The sequence below is a fragment of the Anser anser genome (assembly GCF_964211835.1).
Source record: "Anser anser genome assembly, chromosome: 2".
Lineage (NCBI taxonomy): Eukaryota > Metazoa > Chordata > Aves > Anseriformes > Anatidae > Anser > Anser anser.
Window position 1 is genome coordinate 10011748 of NC_139721.1, and position 22981 is coordinate 10034728.

Sequence of the window (22981 nt, forward strand, 5' to 3'; positions counted from 1 at the left end):
TTATGGAAACAGGGATACTCAAGCTCAGATCTACTGTCTTAGAAATTCTGCTGTGAAATAATAACCAAAAAAATCATATAACATTGGGGTAATTCTTACTAATATAATTGATACTGTTATAAATCTACTAACTATTGTTATCGATCCAACTTTTGATGAATTATTGTTACTCCATCACTACTCTAATTTGGATAGTGATGGCCTGTCTGCTGAAGTCTTCAAATTAATACCAAGTGGCTTCTGGAAGATCACTGTAAGTTATCGCAGAAAACAGGGAGAAATTGAGTATGATATGTATAGGATTGTTATAATGTATTCATTTGCATATTTTGTACATGTCAGAGTAGATGAATTAATAATTATCCTGTCTGGCCTATTTCTAACAGCCTCTCTGTGGAACTATCTTCATGTAATTTCAGTCTTCTCAACTCTAAATTTTAGGCAGCCAGAATTGTGAATCTTGCCCATTGCATTTTTTTTCCCTCTCCTTCTTCTAGGTAGTTTTAGAGCAAATAGTGCTGCTTTTGTTGTTTTGCTGTGTTTTTTTTTTTTCTTTTCCTTTTTTAAAGCCTTTTGTTTGCATGGTTGGAAAAAAAGCTCTGCTTGCATCTTTTTCCTGCAGAACCAGTCATGCCGTGTTGTAATAGTAACAAAATCCCTCCCCACATCAATGTCACAATGTTTGCTTTAGCAATCTTAAGTTCAGCTGCCAGCTGTTCTGTTCTTTGGATTTTATTGCAGGAAGTATAAATTCCCCTTGGCTTGGCTAGAGGTGCTTTTAGAAGCCTTTGAGTGAGGGGGGAAGGATAATGGAGGAGGGACGGGAAAGGAGAGAACAGCATGTCTATTTTTTGTTGGGGCGGGGTGACAATCAGTTAAGGACTATTAAGCTTGATGGCCTCGATGTTATAGTATTGCATCTCTTTTTACCATTTCTTAATCACTACAGAGTAATAACATCTTTAAAATTTATTGGGACAATTAGAAGAAAGCACAATTCCTTTGACCCCAACTGTTTCAAAGACTTGTATGGCTTTCTTTTCTCTCTCTCAACTTTTTTACTTTTTTTTTAAGGATGAATAATCACTGGACTCAACTTTTTGTCAAGCAGCTTCTACCTTGAGATTTACATAAAGCTTCAAGATGCTGGAAACATGAAAACTCCAAAAGAAAAGAAGAGGGATGTAATCATGAATACTAGCAACTTTCATAAATTCAAACCTGTGCTATGAAAAAGCAACTCCCTTCTGTAGAGAGGAAAAGTTTCTCCAGATCTTTGCCTGAAATTTGACCCAAATACTTCTTGCAGGGGCTGGAGGAAAGGGAGGGGAATTTAGTTAACACTTTCCTTTGTTTATGTTCTTAGTGGCACTTGAAGTCAAGTGATACTGAAATACGGTCGGAGGTTGCTTCTTGTCTTTTATCAGACTAAATGTACTCTCCCATGTCCGTGCTTCATCTAATTTCCTCCCTTCAGTTCAACCTTTCTCCTTTTCAGTACACTCTCTTCTATTTAGTCAGAAGTCAATTATTTTTTTTGCTTTGAATTGTTCTTTTTTTTTTCTTTGTCAAGTCTTATATCAAAATAATTTCCAGTGTTCATTCAGTTGTGTTCCCCACAATAATAGGTATATAGAGGAACTTCTCTGCTCCTCTGCTCTGATACCAATACAGAAACAACAGCGTCTATCTTCTGTTTTATGATCATTTTTACATTGATCGGTTTTAGCATCCATGTCAGGGAAAGGGAGAATTACACATTTAAAGAGGAAAGGTGAAATTCATAGTTGAGAACATTAAACACCTAAATGAGACAGCTAAGTTATGAGTATAATCAACACCACTTCACTAAATAGCTATCAGAAAGAGATAATTATCTCTAGAGACCCACTCAGCCCAGCTAAAATTTTATCTAAGTTGTCAACTATTATCTCTTTCTACTGTCTATTATAAAATGCCTACAGAAAAATAAGAGATTGTATTTGAACTCAGATATCCCAAAGACAAAGACCTGGACACATGCCAAACTGTTGTAATAAAAATTGTGCCAAGATACAGTGTTTGTTCAAAGAGAAACGTAAGACATCCTAGACATACCCTATGGCAGTTTCAGAGCAGACAAGTGAACTTTTGAACAAGTTCCCGATTTCCAACTGAGTGTCTTTAATGTGGGCAAGGGATCACCCCCTCTTCCTAGGACCTATTTTATTTTGTGCAATAAATTTAAATTAGGCCAGACTGTGATTGGCTGTACAGCCTCACTAATCACCTAGCACTTGGAAACCCTGTGAATTCATTCATTCACAGGGGAGACCCCTGTGAGCTCTTGCATCAGATAAGAAGTGGTGTCCCAGTGGAAGTCATAATTCCTTGAATCTATTTGATGATGGAGTGACCTTGTTTTTGTTCTACATTATGAAAAATATATCCTGAAGCACTATGGAAGTAAATGTGGAAATATCAGCATTTTTCCAAATGCTTTTCATATGTTTTCTTTAGTTCCTTAATCAGTAAGCTAGTTTTCTTCCATTGCTGTCCCAGGAGTAGCATTAAGTGGCTGTCATCCTTTCATGACCTTCATGATAGGAATCATATGACACCATATATTTAGAGAAATATTTTCATAATATAATACACACTGTGTAATCTTATAGTTATGATCACACTGAGACCCAACTTATGAATCAGCCCCAATGTAAAAGTAAGCAGAAAGATGAAGTGACATACTGCATAAAATTGAAACTTAAATAATTCACAGCAAGGAACATGAAGGACTGGAGTCTTTCCTGAGTTACTGTTCGAAGATCTAGTTTAGTACTGTGAGATCATGATTTACACATAAACATTTGAATGTATATATACTCCCCAGAAGCTTGTTCAGATTACAGGTATCTAAATTTGGGTAAGCACTCTTCTATCATAGCTTCTTCATTCTTTCTTTCTCCTTCATGAGCCCAGATATTTTACCTTCTGACAATATATGTCTAACTCATAATTGCAGAAATTTTAGATTAGAAAGTTAATGTCATAATAGTCTGGCAAAATCAAGCCAAAATCAAATCAATCAAACAAACAAACCAAAACCTCAAAACCACCATCAATCAATCAATCAAACAACAACAAAAACCAGCAATATTTTATTATTTTTATTATTTTTCTACCCCTTTTTGAAGCCTAGAAACTTATCTTCCTCTACTGAAGTGAAAATCCAGATAATATCACACACACACAAAGAAAAACAACACGAAAATGTTTCTTGTTTAAAAAGAAACACTTAAAATTTTTGAACTGCAGCATTAAACAACTTTGAGTTGACCTAATTTCAACTTCTTTCTCCTTCCTCCAGAAGATTCATTGTTTTCTAGCATAAGTGAAGATAGTAATTAGTTAGCTAGATGCTATGGATTCAATAAGGCTGTATAAACAGACACTGTGGAGTTGTCATATTGAGAGCTGGAAGATCAGTAGTATAAATAGGCATAGATACAGTAATTATGTAGGAAGCACATACATGTATCCATGTGTGTTTATTTATATATAATGTGAAAAGTATTTTATTGCTGTTATGCTTTATTGAGCCCATTGATTACATTTACATAATGTCATCAAATATCTCCACAGAGGCTCATCTGCATCAATATTGTTATAGCTCTAAATCACCAATGGCTTAGACTTTACAGCCAGAGTAAATAGCTCCCTATAAAACATGCTATACAGAAAAAAAACCTAACTGCAAAACCCCAAGGCATTGCTGTCCTGCAAATTTAATACCTTGGTTACTGTGCAGAGCTGAAGTCCATCTAGTTATGCAGGAAAAAAAAGTTATTGAGAAGGAGGGAAAAAACAGTAATGAAGTCCTGGAAGACCAATGGAGATCTCTACCTGAATGTTCATTATCAATAAAATAAACAGTAACTAATTCTAAGTAAATTCAAGGTTTGCATGAGCATGGAAATTAACTAGGAAGGCCATGACATCAACAGAGCAGAGAGCACACATAGATGAAAAAATCAACGGAGTCAACATGCTACGGTGTGAAACTCTTGAGTTTACTTAATTTACCAGAATCTGTGTTTGCGCTAAGTCTCAAAACCCTGAGTGCATCCCTATTCTAGAGTTAAGGAGTTCATCTGGCTGAGTCTCCCTTTGCTTGTAAGAGCTGTTCTGAAGAAAGCTAGAGGACAGGAGGGACAGACCAGGCACAGATGTAGCTGCAGTGCTTTGCAATGTAGCACAGGCAAGGGGTCAGTGATAAAGTCACAAATGTTGAACTAAGATCATATATGGTGCTTGGTGTTCTTTAGATTCAAAGTAGTAGTGCCATGCCCAGCTCTGAATTTCATTGTTTTTGGCATGTGAAGGTGGGAAGGGTTGTAAGTGGTACTGGTTTTGGTGGACTGGTCCAAAATGGGACTGTTTTGTTGCAAAGACTGTAATTTCCAGTGAAAATAAAAGGTTGAAGTATTGTAGCTTGTGTAAAATTAGATCAGTAGTGAATACATGGACATTTGCAGAAGCCAAGGCCATTTTTTGTGACCATTTGTTGAAATGACATTCATGGCTCTGAGCTGTCCTTCCAAGGGAGCAGAGGCTTTCAAGTAATGCTGCCAGCAAGCATTCCCTTCCTGCACAGCATTGCTGTGAAATGAATGAGAGCCACATACACACCTCGAAGTGAGGCATCTGTCTGCAGCATTTCATACAATGCTGGAAACTCTATCTTCTGCACTGTGAAAGTCAGAAAACATGGAAGAAAATTACCAATTTAAACTTAAACTTACGTATCAATGTATAAGTGTGCGCGTGTATGTTTGTGTGTGTGTTTTTTAAGGGGTGTTCAACTGTGTGCATTGCATGCATTTTATGGGGTGTAAAGGACTAGCTGCTTGGAAACACATAGATGGGTTTGCCTGATATTTCATACCATAAATCTCTGATTTCATCAGTTTTGCTTTGCCAAAGGTAAGCTATTTATTTAAGATTCTAGACAATTCTTTGTTTCAGATTACTCTTCTTGTGAGTAAATCTGAGAGGGATTTACTTATAAGTTTCAGCAAAAAGAGGTTGAGATGTTTCCAAGAAAAGGATAAGGGTAAAAATAAGCAGCTTTGTCCTTGTTGAACTATGTATTATTGTAACAATGTTCTGAAGTATTATTTCAAATTTGGCATTTGTGAGCTTTGTTAGTGAAACACCTCTTGCTGCTGTCATGTTGAAAATCCCAGCATAAGCAGCTAGGTTATAAATAAATGAAAAATCTTAGTTAACAGATGCTCTGAATTTTATTTTGGGCAGGTGACCTTCCAAAGCCTCTCTCCTCACTGAACTCACACCAAGCTGTCGCGGTGGGAGCTGAGTACATCTCTCTCCACAACTTCAGTTCCAAAATCCTTCGTCAGCATGCATCAGCACTGAGAGCAGCAATCCTCCCTCCTGGTCTGGTATCTGGACTGGTGACAGGGGGAAATATCTTCTTTCAGCTTCAGGTGGGATGCAAGCCAGACCAACAGGGAAATGAAGGCAGCAGACTGGTGCAAGTAATATCTCTGGATGTATAAGTACAGGCATTGGCTTCTAGTCTCAGTTTAGCCAATGAACAAATTTTGTTTGTTTTTGCTATGACCAGCTTATCCATTTTACTGTTCTTTTTAATGACCTTGAGGTTCTGCAGTGTGTCACCACTGTTTCCAGCTGTGCAGAAACCTGCAGTGCTGCTTCCTGCTAGGTAAATGACCCAGGAGACCTTGAGATAAATTAACAGAGTAGTCCTGACATTTATTTGAAGAAACAGTAGGTGTCTTCAAAAGGCTGTTAATTTAGAATAAGACTGTCAAGAAAAAAAGCTGAAATGATAAATAGTTCAACAATGTGGTCCAGCTTCCCTTACTGTCCTGATCAGAAGTCTGATCTGAGTACCTCACACTGTCTACTAGTCTATAGCTTAGGTTTTCCTTTCAAGGAAACTAGGTGAGATGCTGAATAAGATGGATGATGATGTCCTCTGTTGTGCCATCCCAGTCTGAAGTTGGATTATGGATAAGATGCATGTCTGGATCACAGATATGATCCTGTGTGTGAATGAAATGAATACTCCTGGGAGATATCTGAAATTGAAACTTGTTTGCAGGGAGTGGTAGAGGTTGGGGTATAAAAATATAGCTGGACAGCAGGAGGATGGAAAATCATGATGATTATTATCACTTTTTCTATCTGTAGAAGAAGAATTACAACTCTTCTCCAAACGGCTGCTCAATGAAGAAATGTTAGAAGCATTGTTCCATTTAGTATTTAGTCTAGGTGCTGTTCAAAGGATCTCAATCCACAATTTGGGATACTACTTCTAACAGGCCTCACAAAAATACAGTCTTTTGATGTCTGGAAAGAAACCAGATAAAAGCCAGACAAGATATACTTGGAGCAGTGTTCAAAGATGATGTGCTAAACAAAGCATGAAAACAGATACTGATCAGTGAGTTCAAAGTGAGAAAATACAAGATGTGGATTCAATGAATATCGTTGCTTTTGCATAGTTAAGAGGGCACTGGGAAAAAAAATAAAAATCTGTCATTATGTAATTAAAGGCTATTTGATAAAATATGTGCACAACATGGCTTAAGTGAAGTTGTATATTCATCCATAATGATGGTATTTCCTAACTGATAATTACTAGTTCTTCCACTTTATCATTCTTTAAACCAAAGAATTGTTTTTTAATGTATTTATGTTCTCTAGAATATGCACATATTTCTAAACCAGTTAGCCCTCTGCATTCAGACCATGCACAGGTAGGAAATATTCACGACCTTTAAATAAATAAAAAATATGATAAATACATTTAAATATTCAAAAAGAGATTAAATTAGTGGTTAAAACCCACAAAACACCATGAAGCAAAAATAAAGTTGTACATGATAAAAGCACAGTAAAATAAAAATAAAATGATGCCTATGAGAGTTTAAATAGCTGATGACTTTCAGTCAGGAAGGAAGGCAAAAGGATTTTGAATAAACAACTTTAATTACTAATGTGATAATAGCACATTAATAGTACAGGAAAAAGTGACATATTGGAAATTGTTTTCTAAATTAAAGTCTGTTATCCCATTGTTTACTTGCTTTTACATAAGACTGAAGGTGGCTGGTAATAACCACTTCCTTTAAAATCAAGGGTTGGGTATATGGACCCTTGCTTTAAAATCAAGCATGTGTCTAAGTGCTTTTCTTTATCCTTGAAATGGTGCAAATATGATCCTTTGAACATACAACTATTCATCTTGCCATTGAGAACAAGTGGGGAGCAGCGTGCTGCTTACAAAGGCTGGGTCAAAGGGAAGCCCAGAGATTAGTGATAATCATTTGGGTGGAATAATAATTATTTAGAAGAAAAAAAAAAAGTTGCAGTGCTTAATTTTCTTCCCTAAAATTGATGGAAAACACTTGCAAACATGCCAAGGAAAGATGCATTTAGACATAATATGAAAGTATCAGAAGTAAAATAAAGTTCTAAATGTAGTGAGACATGAAATACAACCCCCCTATCAGTAGAGTAAACCCATAGTATCTTGTATTAAGAAGATTATGTGGGGATTAGTTCCAGTGTAACTGCCATATGAAAATATATGACAACAGGTGTTTTTAAATTACTGTAACAAGGTGGAACCTTCTCTCACAGCCAGAAATTTTGGCAACAAAAGAAATTGTTTTATAAGAATAAGAGCTGCAGACAGCTGTAACAAAAAGAAATCTATTGACAGCAAGTGGAAGTCTCCTGCATGTATTTATCATAGACTTGAGTGCTTTCCATAAACTCAGCCATGCACTGTTTAAAACAAAAACAAAACCAAAAAAGATAAATGTTTTTTTTCTGTTGAAAAAATCCTCCCCTACTTTGTTGAAAGTTCTCCTAGCAGCACATTTCCTACTAGCTTTCCTGAGATTACTCAACATTTCTATGTTGTCTGGCAGTGAGTCACAAACAAACAAGGAAAAGAAAAGCCTCAGTAGTGAGCTCTCCGTTCAGCTTAAGAATTTTGGTCCCTGGATGTAGCAGCTTAAATCCAGCTTTAGAGATAAACAACATCCAGTAAGCGGTAAAGATTCACACAAGACTTACTATCTCACTGGGATACTGTCCTTAAGGCGTCTTCTAAGCCACTGGCCCACAAAGGAATGAACTGATGTGTAATGGTTTTCCCACACAGAAATACAGGATCCAATTCTAAGTTCCCCAGTCCAGAGTGAGCTCATGGAGCTCACATTCTTGAACCTAAAAAGAAACACTGTCTTTGAACCACCTCTGTGCTTCTGGAAAGAAAGCCTGGTTAATATTGTCTTTGCTGATGCTTCAAAACTGAATCAGTGGCTTTAATTTTTACAGTGTGAGTTAAAGCCAAGCATTGCAATGAATGAAGGAAAGGAATGGACAATTAAGTATCTGCATCTATCCGTATATGTATCTGTATCCCCAGGATTGCATCCTGATATGGAAGTCAAGTAATGGGAAATGGAAGCCAGAGATGGAGCCAAAATGATGCATAGACTACCTATTACTGTGCTAGTACACAGCAGAAATTTCACCTTGATTCCACACTTGACTGAACTTTGAGCTTATAGGACGGAAAGGTGTTTGTTTGTTTGTTTGCTTGCTTTTTGTCCTAAATTACAGGGAGTTAAATTCTCCTTATTTGAGCTGAGATTCATTTCAGTCTTCCCTAGGTGCCTAGAGTATGGGCATTTGCATTTGAGTTAGTTCTGGGCTACCTGCTTGGCTCCTGCTAAGGCTCATTAAGATGCAATCAATACAGCCACGGAGGCTGGCTGGCATTCATTTGACCCCATATCAACATCTATTTAATTATCTATTAAGACGAGATAACTCCATTAACTAGTGGCAGCCTCTCTGCTAACTACAAAGGAAGCCAAGATTATTTTCTCAGAAACGGATACCTACATTGTAGACACCCCCACACTGATGTCTCTCGCAGACCTCTTGATTTACTGTTGTGGTGCATGAGATTCTACTTGCCAGTTTACATGCAAGTGAATGAGGAACTGGCTCAGCTGGAGTATTATCATCAAGTATGGGTATGCACATGCACAGGTATGGACATGTGCATATGCTGAATGACCCCCAAATGCTCTAAGTTCCATGGATGGGAACAGTGTCTGCGCCTTCCAGTTCATCAGCTCTGAACCTCTATCAGTGCTGGGAGACATAAAAACTGTTTTAGGGGCTTTCCATGTCTTTAAGGATTAGCCTTAAGGAGGTACAGTCTAATCCCTAGGAATTAAAATAGTGACTTTTATCAGGTTGAAAAGGAATAGTTCACCTGTACCAAAGACTTTTTAAGTGCAGTCTCCAAATGTTCTTTTAAATTCTGATAATTTACGCTCACATGGCACTCAAGGATTCTGCAGAAAATGGTAGTTCATAACGTCTTAGTAGGAGCTGAGTTTATAAATACTCTCTAACATCTTTTCAGCTGACCTATATCCATCAAAGGCATCTCCATACCATCTCCACAGGACAAGGACATAGGAATAGAAGTCTTTAATTATAGTATAAAGAGAGTAGGAAAAGGTCTCCCTGAGTTTCCATGCTGCTGCACCATGCTGAAGCTCTAACAGCAATCACACAAGGTAACACACACCACTTTTAAAGCAATAGCTCAGAGAGAATTGTTTCAGTAGATCTCAAGTAGAGCACAGATACAGGTGTCTATTTTGGAGGTATTTACCAGAACAGAGCCCATGTTAGCGTAGGCCGACATAACTTTGCTGGAGTCAGCAGAGCCATCTGATTTACTCTGCATGAATGTCTGCCTCACTAGTTTTATTACACTTCCAACATTTGTGTTTATACATGTGGGTTCTTTTGATTTTTAACGCTTTTTGGCATCGCTAACCTCCTGCAGTTGAATAGTTAAATACCCTCCCCACTATGCACTTAATAGTATAAGTGGCATTTGCAGGGTTTTTAAGAGCACGTGCCAAGCAAAAGCACTTTCAACACCACAAGAAAGTGAGTTCTTAAGGTCTCCTGGCAGGAAATATGTGCAGGGGCTTTGCGTGGTGGCACTGCAGTCTGCAAATCCTGGCACCATTTGGTTTTACATGTGCCTAGGAATGCCTGCCCTTCCTCTGCATTCAATTTTCCTGTCTCCAGCTTTATTTAGTCAGATGTTTCTCTTGTGCATCCAGTAAAACTCAACCACAAAAATGAGTAGTTGCTGTTTATAAAATCAGCACATTGTTATGTAATCCAGATGACAGTAGAAGTGTGAAATGCTGTTAAATACTTGACTATAACCACAGTTCAGTTAGATCTAGACAGTTAAAATGTAGTGGCGTCTAGGTTTCCTGAAGAGCTGACTCTAGAAGCGGGAGGCCCCCTTTTTTTTCAGGGTATAGGCAACAGAGCAGCTCTCACAGACGTCTTCAAACTTATTCTGACTTCTTGCTTCTCTTAATGAAGAATTCAAGTCAACAGGAGTAATAAAAAAATATTAGATACATTCAAAACTACAGTCTCTTGGGATAGGTAGTTTGATCTTATGGAACAACATAAGGGAGAAATACGTTGGGAAAACAGTCTAAAATATTTTTTGCAACACATTGGAGTAAAGCTGTAATCTGTAAATTGAGAATGCGGTGCGGTAACATATAAGGGGTATCAAATATGAGAAAAGCAATGATGCTGTCCTTAGCAAGTTTTCAAATACAACATAATTCTAGAGCTTTCTCTTAAAAATATTAAACTTCTGGGAAATTCCAGAATATTTCCATTCACTGAGAGAAATTATGATCACACTGCTAATACAGCAGTTTTGTTAACAGAAATAAACTTAAACAAAATTCTTTCATCTCCTTACTCCTAATGGGAACTAAATAACAACTTTGCTCTGAGGAGGTCTGGCCACTTGGCTTTAGGTCTGGTTTTTTGACCAGAAATAGCAATTATTAAATATATATATTTTCTTGTTCATAATTCTTTTTTTTTCTTTTTTTCTTCAGTGCTATTAGTATGCACTGGAGAAAATTTTGTTCTTTCTTTACAGCTGTGATTACCTTGCCTTAGACTACCTATCGGAAAATGTTCTTGGTTCACAAATGTATTACTTGGCTTAGAAATTAGTCCCTATATTTGATTCTGTGACCAAGTAAGAAAGTCTGAAAATGAACCAGAATCGAAGAAGTGAGACACCTTCTTGCTTCAGTTCTGGGGTCTGCCCACAGACCTGACCAAAATGAACGGGGAGGAGTAGGGAAAGAGCTGAGCAATAAACTTCACATCACCTTGCATTGCTTCCTAAGACTGGATGTGGGAGAAGGCTACTGAACACCATACTACTTGGTGGAAGGTGCAACCCACTATATACCACCATTGATGACAACATTTTTAAACTTGAAGTTTAGACCTATTGTAGTGTGTTCACATAAATAAGATGGGAAAGTTTCTACTGATTAACTGCACACCCAAATATATACTCTTCTGTCAAAGTATCACACAAAGCAACAATAGCTGAATTCAAGACACCTACATTTTTCCATAAAACAAAGAAATACTGTTAGTTTGAGTGTCACACCCAAAAAATCCCATAAGGAAATGAAATACCTCCCTCAGGTTCTCTTAGGAAGTGGTATTTCTTTAGTCATAAGGACAGGAATTCTGTATAAAACAAGGAAATACTTTATAAATCAGAAGGTTCTTGGGATTTGGGAAAAGAAAACCATGGCACTCTCAGACGTTATTTCATTTCCCTGTCCTAGGGTGTAGATTTCCAAGAAGCAAAACCCATTTGCTTCCTTTCTCCCTTTGAAACAATTGTCCCACAGTTTTGGAGCTCTCAACATGGTCCAAGTATTCAGAATCTGTCTTTAGTCTCTAGAAATGTTGCCTGGATCACCATCAGAGACAGTTACGTTGACTTCTGCTTTGCTGGTACTGGGTAAATTTTTACCTGGATTTATTCTGTTTTGTTGTAGTCATCTGTAATAAGAACCAAAAGCATCTTTTATGCTACCTCCTGCTGCCCAGCTGTCTTTGGAAAATCCCATTGCTAAACTCACAGCGGTGATATGTCAAAAGCATAATTCATCACAGAGTCAGTTCCAACAACGTCCTTACTTCTCAACAAAGTCCTTACTTCTCTTACCTTGCCTTGCTTGGTTCTGCTATTTCCCCATCTCTGAGTTTCTGTCAGTTCTGGAGACTCCTCAGATTATTATTGGAGGTAAAAGAGAAGAAAATTTCATCTCTTTATCCATAATTTTCACAGTCCCATTGTTCCACCCCCCCCCCCCCGCCCCCCTTAGAGGCTAGTAACAATTTTTTTTTTTCATTATTATTTATTTATTTATTTATTTTTCATCACAAAGGCACAGAATTTAGGCAGAGATGGATCCCGTTTGGGAGATACTACTCCCAAAATCATAAAGAGAGCTTGTAATTTCTGTTTGTCCATAGAACTCACTTTGTATGGAAGAGCTAAATGTTAAAATCTATACTGAACAAGTGCTGGGGTTTTCTACTTAAAAAGAGAGCAAATGTTTTCCTCCCACATGTAACAATGATGAAAGAGCAAGATGCTGGTTCCCATGAACTACTAGCTAGGAGTGCTGCTGTATGCATTGGTATGAGCTACCATTTCTCTCTTGTCTTCTCCAGCTCTATAGGGGAAGTTATTCCCTATGTATGTGGCAGGCTCTTCCTTCTTTCTGACATTCAAACCCAGTCCAGTTCATAGAAGATTGTCTCTGATACACCAAAAGTATTGGCAAAGTGTGGTGTTTCATGTAATAGTAAGCAAGGACTGCATGCTACCAAAACTGTTTGGGATCTGTTTTAATAATCTACTGGCATCTGCTGAAGACAGTATTCAATCTGATTGTTGTCACTTCATTACTCTTCTTCCAGTTCTGCCCACAAGAAAACATATTCCTTTCCCTTTCCTCTATTCTGATTGTTTCAGTGAGATTGAGCAGCAAGACAGGCCCAGGAGGCCTAGCCATAGGCAAATGCTGTGTATCTGCGCAGGCAGGCATCCTAAAGCCTTGGTCTGGGCTGCGAGGTAAAGCTAATCCCCGTGGGCCACCCACACATCTATTTTTCTGGGGGACAGATACCCAGCAACTTCTGTAGCTATCTCCTACCCCCAGGCCCTGCAGCAGACCCTCTACTGCACTCCTTTTTCCAGGAAGTGCTTTTAGAGACAAATGGGATCAAATGTTATCTCAAATCTAATTTGGGGATAAGTGCATTATCAGACCATGTGTCATGAACAGGGGTTACTTTTACTTGGATGTTAAAAAAAAATATATAAAAAAGCATAAATATTTTATAGAAGAACGTTCTGGTGTCCAATTGCCCCAGCAAATTATGACTCACTATTTTGAGTAAATGAATAGATCATACTTATGAAACAGACTTTTTAAAAGTAGGAAATTAAGGGCTTGCATGAATTTGTGTCACAGACTCCATTTTACAAGCAGTATTTTATCATTCAGTGTGCAAAATGAAAATAGAGAGCTCTGTTTCATCGGTTACTCATATCCAGCCACTATGAAAATAATATATTTGATATAATTCATTTGACATTTGAGGGGTTTAAGGTTCCTCTGACAAGATATAATCAACTTATTATGGAGAAACAGAAGCCTTCCTTGTTACAAATAAATTATTCCTAGTCATGATTGAATTACTGTGTATTCAGTGAAACCAGGATGGCGGGGCTTCCAGTAGAATTGGGTATTTTATCATCAGGCCTGTGTGATAAAAGCCAACTCAAGTCACTTTATGTTTTCTCTCTTCAGTGCTCTGATTAATGAGTGGCGTTACTTTTCTAAATCAACAAATTAGGCCTTTCCTCTCTATATTTTCACATTAAAGCTGTTACATCAAAGTATATATATATATATATATATAAAACCTTTCCATTTTATGCACAAAGACTGGATCAACAGCTTGGCTAGACTGTTATATTACTGTATTTTGTTGATTTATTTTTTATTTTGTTAAATCTCATACAGTCTTTGTGAAGTGAGGCTGGCTCAATGGGTGGGGTGTGAATTGTCTGTTTTAAGTCACAAACTCTGCTTAATTTAATTTTAATGTTAACATCAAATCTGTCTATTCTACACAATTGCTTCAGGGAAACAAGGCAAACTTGTATCATTTTGCTGGCATCAAAGAATTAAAAATGCATCTCCACATGGAGTGGAGGCAATGTAGCTATCCAGGACTGCAGAACAATGCCAAACATGCTCAGGACTGAGGATACACCACAGTATGCACCAGCCTGCGAGTTCAGCTTCCATGATTTCAAAGGAATTTGCACATGCAAAACCTTTTCATGTTTTTTTATGGCCTGTAAAATAGATCAAAATAATGTTGCATGGTGGAGACATAAAAACAGCAATAAAAATAAGTCTGGGATGACAACTTTGCGGACCAGAATAACACATCAGGTGGAACCCTGCAAATACCACCAAAAGACCAGGTTCAGGCCTTCAGAAGCTTCTGATTACAACATTTTGAAGCAAATGCACATAAATTACCCAGCAGCTACTGGCTGTTTCTCTAGATTTCCAGAAATATTACCTCTCACAGGAGCCACTTATTATTTCTGCATATCTAAAATAGTTAAAAAAAAAATAAATCACAATTTCACATAGAGTAAAAAAAAAAAGAAGAGGGCAGACCTGAGGGCTACAAACTGTATCCTTTGTTCTTCCTTATTCATCCTTAGAACAAAAGCGACTATTTCTTTGTTCTTTGCTATTATTATGGGATAAAGTGTATCGTGTGTGTCTGGCTTCCTAGCTCATAAAAAACTCTATCCTATGCTGTGCTTAGTTAGTGTTACCACACAGGGTTACCTTGAGTCCAAACAGATCAAAGCAAACTGAAAATGAACTACTGACACCACTAATACTGAAGAAAACTAGAATGATGCAATATACATAAAGTCACCTTAAGTCTCACTAATCCACATATACTGGTCCTGCCTCAGCTGTGTATGTTATCTTATTGCCAGTTACAAGCAGTGCAATTCACCGTGACACAGAGGGGTTTAAAAATTAGCCTCCAGCTATTCCATTAAGTACCATTCACTAAAACGTGATGATCACTCACGGGAAAGTTCGCGGGATCTTGCAAACTGCCTGTTGAGACTAAACGGTAAAGTAATATACTCTCATGAGTCCCTGCTGCTTTTCAAAGCACAGCTCTGTAACCCTTGGCAAAAGTCAGAATAATCTCATGTTGCCATACATTTAAATCTCTTAGGTGGCTTTGAAATCCCCAGCATCCAATGTCTCCATCATGCTGACAGGTTTTAGTCTTCAGCTGCTTCTTGAGATTTGGCATTCCTTGTAATTTTCCAGCTATATCGCTCAAGATCACTTTGACATCCTTTATTTTCTTTGTTTCTTTCTGCATTTTTCAGATTGTTTCCCTGGAGTTGTGAGTCATATTTCTCACCTATTTACAAATTCTTTTTTTTTTTTTTTTTTTTCCATGGGTCAGCTGATGATGCTTGCTTTTCAGAGAGGCTTGTGAAATCAAGTGACAGAAGTAACATACATACATAATTGATATAGAGATTACTTAGCACAATTGTATTGTTTTCCCCAATTAGGCAAAATTAGATAACATTCACATTTGAAAATACATGACTGCAGTCTATAGAGAACATAAGGTTTAATATATATGTATATATACACATGCTAACTAGGACTTCAGTTCCTGCTTTTGTTTCTGCTGTTGAGTGTAACTAGATGGGACACTTGTGTCTCTCTCTCACTGAGCTAATTATATCTGATAACTTATTACTGGAATTCAAGCTCCACAGAAACATAAGTTTTTTCAAAATCTGTGTTGCCTGCTTCAATAGAGCTCACTCTTGGCTATCATGCAAATGTACGTTCACAGGTTTTTATGTACCTTGCTTGCTGTAGACAGAAGATACCAACCCAAATACAAGTGATCAAAGTTCTTTCTTTAAGACTAGGGACTCTGCATTTTTGCAGTGGCAGTTCCTGGCTTCTACACTAAGCACCATGTAGTCATAATTTAGTTATCAACCATATTCTTTGTTAGTCAAATTTAACAAGTTCCTGCACAGCTGGGAGAGGATTTGAAGGCAAGACCTCTGTAGATACTGTCCTTTCTTTGGGTGGAGAAATGGCCAGGCCAGTGGTGGGAGGGAGTCAGAATTCATGGGGAAGGAAGAAGCCACAGCATGGGGCAGGAGAGCAAAACTCATGTGAGGGGTAGATTTTATCTGTTGGTGACGGCCAAAAGTTTTGTAGAAAAAACTTGGGGTAAAACCAGAAGAACTAGTAACTCTCTTCCTACCATCCTCTCTCTGCAATGATCTGCCATCACAGGGAAATCTTTCTAGTCTGTCAGAAAAAAAAAGAAACAGCCTTGCAAGTGAATGAAGGAAATGGGGAACATTTAAAATACAAGGAGGTTAAACCTGCTACTCTGCAAGAGTCTGTCTCCAGCTCATCCACAGCGAGAAGCGCTGCTAGGTGTAACTCCTCTTGTTACCATGGGAATAGAAGCAACTGATTTAGTAGCATGGTAGCCAGTTGGGTTGGGTTAACCTGTGTGTACTTCACAAGAGGATGTTTTCTCAGCTTCATGTTCCCAGTGTCATAAACATTAATCTGTTTATCTGACAACATTTAACAAAAAATGAAAAAGATCAAACACTTCAAAATTATATGATTTCAGGATTCAAACAAACATGATTATTTTGTAGAGGCTGAAGTTTAATTTATTTATTTTTTAAGCAAAATATATGGAAGAAAAGCAAAGCAAAACTGGTAGATTAGTATAGATTTTTAACTGCTTCTTGCTAAAATCTATTTCATAGACAAGTTGTTGCCAATAGCAAGGATATTTCCTCTGATCAGCAATAAAAAAAAAATGCTTAGGGATTGGCAAATGGATTCAATAAGATAATTTGAACAATCATTACTCTATAAATGATGTTTTAACTGTCTTCAGTAACTGTAGAATGTGATTAGCTTAGTGCCCTTCAATCAAGGCTAACTCTGGTTTCCCCACTTGAGACATGAATAGATATTCTCTCAAATCAAAAATTACTTTACCAAGAGTTATGGAGCTTCACATTCCCATCTCCTGAATTACGCTCCACTGTGAAAACAGGTTATAATTGAAATAGTTGATGTGTTTTAAAATTTCTTTAAAGTCTAATCTAAGAAAAAAATATTTAGGATGTGTCTAATTCATAGATTTTTGTTTGTTTTTGTTTTGTATATAAGGGAATTGGTATTGGCATCAGGCTGTCTATGAAATAGCTTTTAACTTTAAAACTTTTTTAACTTTAAAAAGCTTTTTTAACTTTAATAGCTTTTTTAAAAATATCTTGGGGATTAAAAATGAAATGTTTGGGTTGCCCAAAAAATCCCTTTTTTTTTTATTTTATACAGAGAATATAAGTCAAATGTTGAATGTTTCTGTAATGATATTCCGGATGACAGACCTAAATGACAAACTAGATTCAGGATGACTAGGTCACAAACTGGTTCAAAATTAAATTTGATTCATAGAAAAAAATCACCCAAGAACTATGAAAAACAACGAGACATATGGTCTCTAATTTAGAAAGTCTTTAGGCCATATAATTTTGAAGGGAAGTTCCTAAAAGAAATATCTACATATACATTAAAAAAATAATAATAATAGCTAAGCTAATGCTTATCTTTAAAGGTCCATAATTGGCTATTAGCTAAGCTGTGCCAGATATGGCTAATGCTTAGCTCAGAAGTTAAGCAATTGGTTCTGGGTCCTCTCTTTAGACTAAAAAAATAAAATACAATTGTTTTGGTTGACATTAATCAGTCAAAAAGTACTAATCAATCACCTCCTCTATCCATCTACAAACTCCTGTATCAATTTAGTATTTCAGATACATGAAGAGCTTGTCTTTCTGTACATTGCTTTCATCTTGAATATCATCCAGACTCATTATACAGACCTTAGGAAGAGAAGTCCAAAACTCCTCTTAATATTTTGTCCAAGTGGAGGATCTCTTTGGCTGAGAAACATTTGTTACCTGCATTACCGCTTGTCTGGCTTTACCTCTCACGCCTCAGGTAAACCTGCTTATGTCTTTTATCAAGAACAAAAAGGGTGTTTACAGCTTGCATTTGGTCCTGAAGAAAGTCTGTTTTGCCATACTGTAACTACCAAATTTAAATGCCACTTTTGTGTTTATTGGTGTTAAATGGAGTTTCCTGGTGATGACACAGGTTATAACATATACCAAAGCTTCAGCTCTTCTGCTGAGCGGTGGCAGCAGCAGAAACAGCAACTGAGGCAACTGTGAAGTGGCTGGTTTTGGAGTCCTTACTCAGACAAATATCCTGATGATTACCAAGTGTGAATTTAGGAGTGAGGTTTCATATTTTTATTTTATTTTATTTTATTTTATTTTATTTTATTTTATTTTATTTTATTTTATTTTATTTTATTTTATTTTATTTATTTTATTTTAATTTTATTTTATTTATTTCTATCTCACAACTCTCTGTGATTTCCCTGGTCCAAAGAAGAGAGCAGCTTGTCAGAACTATACTACACTATACATCTTATACTACAGGCTTTTTACAAGGTTTTGTTTGTGCCTCCGAATAGCCTCTGAATAGCAGTGAGGATGAAATCTTCTCTTGCATTGAATAATATCTTTTGTTGAAATTGATACATTTTTCAAAACATTTCAATCTCAGTGAAAAGTCCTCTGGGAAAACCTGTAAAATTAAACTCAAAATTGTTTGGGAAAAATCTTACTTTTTCTTGACATTGTTAGTTTCACCTGGGAATTTCATTCTATTTTATGTCATTTAATTACAACCGCTTATTGTAATGACAGTTTATATTATTTTAACTTTATTTCAGAATCACTAAGAAATTGCTACTTATGTTTTAATATTCATCCTACTTGATCAAACTTCCTCCTTTTTATTAAATAGCAGCAAACTCCACACACAGAACATAAACAAAAGGGACATGGGAACAAATTTTGTTTCCACTTTGAACAATCATCATTAAATATAATTTTCCTGTAACAATGTTATAATAAATAAGATGAATATCAATAATATTGAACTTGAATAAAATTCTAAATTTTAAATATTGTGCAATTAAAACTCAAAAACGCTCTGTCAGTAAAATATTTTGAAACTGAATGAAAATGCATGTAATGTCGAAAGAATTTCTTCAGAAAAATGGAAATTCCAATTATTTACCATTAAATGAATTTTAGATTCATTTTGTAAGCTCTTACCCAGCATACTTTATACATCTAAATCTCCTAGCTGACATGGAACTTATTTAAAACATAACTCTGAGGGATAGGCTTATGAGATACACATCTCATTTCTGAGATGGGCCCAGTGGGACAGTAATTAAGCAATCATCTTCTAACCTAGTTCAATAATAGCAAATAAAGGCTTGAAAATCAACCAAAACATTACTTGAACATATTTTAGTGTTGTTTATTATTAAATAAAGTTGTCATCTGTATTTTGCTCCTGCCTCTCAGGCATTTCAAGAAACTCTGACACAGTGTCTGGAGCATTATTTTTATTAACACCTTCTTCAGGCAGAAGGTTGTAAATTTTTCTGCATTGTGCTTAGGGACATGGTTTAGTGGGTGACATTGGTAGTAGGATGATGGTTGAACCAGATGATTTTGAAGGTCTTTTCCAACCTTAATGATTCTATGATATAGTGAAGTATTCAGTAAAATATAAAAAATAAAAAAATCTTTACTGTGATAGTAAGTTGTGCCCTATACTTTGTTGTGTTTTGGGGATGGAAATAGAGCCTCAGTAAGTCCTGTGAATGCCCTCAAGTTTCATGAGTTATTTGCCAAGAGAATTTATGTTGCTTCATCAATAGGTGTATCCCAAGACCATCAAGAACTGCAGTTAAGTCAGCCTGGAGACTTCTTTGCCTGACTGATGTTGGGGCATCTTGATCTGTACAGACAGTTCCTGAGCTCAGATAGCTTTGCCTTCTGCCACATCCATTTTCTCTCTCTAATTCGGACTCCGTAGGCATTCACCTCCTCATCAAGAACAGCCAGGGAAAATCCCAGGAGGAGAAGTTGGTTGGCTTTATATCCCCTTTGTGTTGCTGCCAGGGTGCAATGTAGAGCTTGGCATAGTGTGTACACTGTGGTATTCTGCTGTAGGAGCAGGCACAGCTGCAGAACTACTTTCTAACCAGTTGCTTTCGATATTTATTTGTTTCTTGTCTTTCTCCTGCAGAAGGAGAACATAGTTCAATGGACTGTCCAGAATTTGTCTACAGTAAGAACAGAAAAAAATTACCACCAAGGGAAATAGGCAGACAAAAGATTACACTATCTTTTTCCTCATTTTCCTGCCCAACAGCAGTGACAGTTGGCAGAGGCACAGAGAAATGCTTTGTTTACTTAATCTGATGTGTCAGTGAAATACAATTTAGCTTTTTTTTTTTTTTTTTTCTTCAAGAAATATAATGATGGAAGAGCACTGAAATATATCCTACCATTTGGGAAAGTTCCCATCAATAGGACCATTTTCCATTCTGCTTTGTTTAATGAAACATAATAAGACAGATAAGTGTAACCAGAGAGAAAAAAATGGACTTTTAAGGAGAATTGTTCCAGCATCTTTGGAGTTAACTATGTGCATTTTCTAAAGGCTTTTCTCACAAATGTTATACTCTGTGTGCCTGATGTGACCAGTCAAAGAGCTGCTTATTGATCCAGAAGCCTCATTACAACTTGTACAATGTGAACTTAGCATCACCGGTCATGCCATTAGTGTAATTATCTTATTTCATTAGTGCTAATGCCATTTTGCTTAACAGTATATTGGCTCACTTAAAAAGTAATGAAGATTTGCAATCAGGGAACGTATCCGTTAACTTCAGAGCATGCCTCTGAACTTGTCCTTGGTCATGGTAAGCCCCAGATCTGTTCTTTGCAATGGCACTGAAGTCCATGTGGCTTTGAGGATGATGGCCCTCACACACAGATGGCGCAATGCTGTTTAAATAAGCATAAGGCACTGATGGTCACACCTGGCTTCCTGGAGGTTATGAGAGACAGCTGTATCTCTGGGGTTTGGACCCTAAATGTTGGTGTTTTTTTTTTTTTTTTTTTTTTTTACTCATTAATTTGCCAGTAACTGCAGGTCAGAGCCCACTGAGGAAGTCATTTTGCTCTCAACATCACGGTCTTGAATCACGATCTGAGCTTTTGAAATGTGATGGCTTCATTTCATAGCAAACAAATGGCTGTTGAGCATGATGCAAACACTGGCAGTTTTTTCTTTCAGTTCTCTGAAACGCTTTCAGCCAAAAATGTAATAAATATGTGCATCTTCCACAGGGGTTTTCTATTCTTTTTCTTTCAAATGCTGACTATGAGTAGAGTAAAATGGCAATTCTTGTGGAGACTAGCAACACTGCTCATGTGCTTCGGTGCAGAAATATTAACTGGGGGTATACCTGGGGTATTTCATTGCAGGGCAGTGAAACTGATGGCTTGATCCTGAATGTTTGTTAATTTTAGCAGGTAAATCCTATTCCCAGTTAAGCAGAGGATGACGGGTATTTACTACTCCTCGTTGGCCTCCTTCCTTGTCCTCCCATCAGGGAGTTCAGCAAGGGAGCAAGCTCTGGGGTAGCTCCATCTCTATTGACTCTCTCCTCAAGCTTTTAGTCACTGAGCAGAACATCCTCTTACAGGACACGCTTTTACATCCTCTTACAGGACATGCAAGTTATCATCAGAGACACAAACACTTGGGCTTCCAATCCCAGATCACAAAGCACACTCAGGTTTGGTACTGTGATCATTGCCTGTGTGAATACATCAGATTTTTATCTATTCAATTAATCCTTAATTAAACTCACTTTAACACTAGACAAACCGAGCAGTGTTTTTCAGCCAAGCAAAAAGCTAAAGCAATTGGATTCTAGAGGGGAAACTGTTCAGAAGAAAAGCAGAAATCTAGGATGATAACTGAAAATATGTGCTATCACTCTCTTATCCTTGCTGTCAGTTATGAAAACACCTCATAGCTCTTCCCTGCCATAGATGAGAATATACTCTTAAGAAAAAAGAGAAAAATGTCTTGCAGAGTGGACAAAACCTGGGTCGTCTGCTGCAGTTACACACAAATGAAATTCACTTGCACAATTCTGTGTAAGTGAATATTTTAAGCAGTCCCTGCGGTCTCTATTTTTATTCCTTCTGACTAGTTATTATTAATGGAAACTGCTGCCTCAGCTCTTCTGATTTGCTCTTAATCTTTATGACAACACGAATAAAATAATGTTTCAGATGACTTATTTCTTACCAGTCCTTGGAAATACACTGACACCAGTGCGTTGTTTTCTTTCACTGAGCTTTTGTTCCTCAAGGATTACCATTAAAACCACAGCTAATAGGCTGGGATATCTCAGTTTGCAAGTTTGGTCAGTCTCAAACATTTGGCATGGCATATAAGGGATACAAGAATTCCCATTTCTGGTGTCAGCACTGAATTACATCTTGTTCAATGCCCAAGAGTGCTAAAACCCAGTCTTATAGAACCAAATATATAAGCAGCTTCATCACATATAATTAGTTAATCATATGCAATTGTGAAGCCAATCTGAGTCTGGAATGGTATTTAATAGTTGAAAAACAGTTGAAATATGTTTTTCATCCCAGTAGAACTATGAATCATCTTTATATTCACAGAAACATCGATTTTTACACTTTGCTCTCAATACTTTTGCACTATGATAGAAAAGTACAAATCTTGTACATTAAAAAAAAAAAGAAATTGACAGGCTCAGAAGTGGAAAAGAAATTATTAAAATTAACATGCAGTAAATGCTTTTAACATGCTAATAGCTTGAACAAAGCTTGAACAAGGGACTTGCTTCTTGTAACATTACTTTAAAA